Source organism: Pteropus vampyrus, unplaced genomic scaffold (genome assembly GCF_000151845.1).
Source record: "Pteropus vampyrus isolate Shadow unplaced genomic scaffold, Pvam_2.0 Scaffold3, whole genome shotgun sequence".
NCBI lineage: Eukaryota > Metazoa > Chordata > Mammalia > Chiroptera > Pteropodidae > Pteropus > Pteropus vampyrus.
The window spans coordinates 12147483-12149310 of record NW_011888784.1 but is presented as its reverse complement, the minus strand read 5'-3'; positions in this window follow the sequence as shown (position 1 = coordinate 12149310).

Here is a 1828-nt window from a genome sequence, read left to right as displayed (position 1 = left end):
GAGAGTAACAGACCCTGAAAAAGGAAGCTAAGCTCTGGCATTTTACACCTTGCAAAGACAAATGCTTTGCAATGAGTATAAAAGTCCTCTTTGTGATCAAAAAATTTGGCAAGTCATCCAGCATTCTTAACTTTCCCACCATGGCAGAAATCTCATTACATATAACCTTTTAAATGGGACCAGAGAAACATTTTCAACTTGATTCTCATTGGGCACAACTTCTACCTGGAACTACCATCCAAAGAGAGACAAAATGTATATTATTTTTGTATCAGAGGTGTAGTGCCGAGAGCACTGTTCACTGTGCCCTTTTATTTAAGAGCCAAGTAAGCTTGCTTGTTCTCTCTCTCTCTCTCTCTCTCTCTCTCTCTCTCTCTCTCTCTCTCTCTCACACACACACACACACACACACACACACATATAGATCCTAGAGGCTCTTTACAGACTAACTGGGAAATAATTCTTATAAGTACAGCCCCAGTACAAGGGTCCACCACTCAGTCTGACCACAGTGGATGTGGTAAATTTCAATTTTTGTCTCTTGGGGGTCCTATAGGGCAGGCGTACTTAGAAACATGACGGGTCAACCCCCAGAAACTATGTGATGATAGTTTTTGTGGTTGTTTGTGAATGTATCTTCTTACCACCCTAGATTATCTGATATGTTTATGCTAATTTATCGGTAGGCCTAGACTTCTAATGTTTGAGCTGCCATTGCATTCTTTCACTGTAGTAGTTTTGCAAACCACGGCCAACTACTTTGTTAGGCATTGTGTTAGATGCTGTACATTTACTATTCAAGTAATCATCACAAACGTTGCATGAAATTTATGATTATGACCATTTTACACACAAAGAAACCAAAAATCTAAAAAGATAAGGCCACTTGATGTGATGTAGCATACGTATCAGAATTTGCACTCAGTTCTTCTAATTCCAAGAAGGACAAGGAATGAAGGAATAAAATCCCTGTTGTGTGTGAACCACTGAATGTGTGCATATATCTCTTTATAGGCAGACACACATGTACACATGTGATTTCATTTCCTATATGTAATGCTAGTGATCTTTACACTTTAAACTTTTGTACTGATTCAGTATAGAGAGATAGAAAGATATTTTTACTTGTTTGTTGTTTTCTTAGATAACCATATGAGTTAATAAGTAAAGAGAGGATTAAAGATTTCCTAAATTGGCTGATTTCAGAATTATTTAATTGCTTACTTCAGCAAATTCTTATTTAGTGTATATCATTTACTGGGCGGTTAATAGTAGGATGTGCTGGAGATTCAGCAGTGAAATAAAATAAAAAGCACCTTCCTTCACAAAGCTTAGGTCTGGAAAAGCTGGACCAGGAGTTGGAAAGTATTTTCTGTAAAGGGCCAAATGACAAATATTCCTGGCTTTGTGGACCGTATGGTCTGTATCACAACTCCTCAACTTTGCCTTTGTAGTACGAAAGCAGCCTTAGACAAAATGGGAAAGATTGGGTGTGGCTGAGTTCCAATAAAAAGGTTATTTATAAACATTGACTTCTAATTCCATATAATGTTTATGTGTCACATAACATTCTTCTTTTGATTTTTTTTCAAACATTTAAAAATGTCAAAAGCAAGGGTACTTTCTCAACATGATAGAACCCACAACTAACATTATTCTCAAAGTGAAAGAAGTTTGGAAAGCTTTCTCACTAAGATCAGGAGCAAGACAGCGATGCCCATTTCATCACTGCTATTCAACATTGTAGTGGAAGTTCTAGCTATAGTGGTTACACAACATAAAGAAGTAAAAGACATCCAAATTGGATAGAAAGAGGTAAAACTATCTC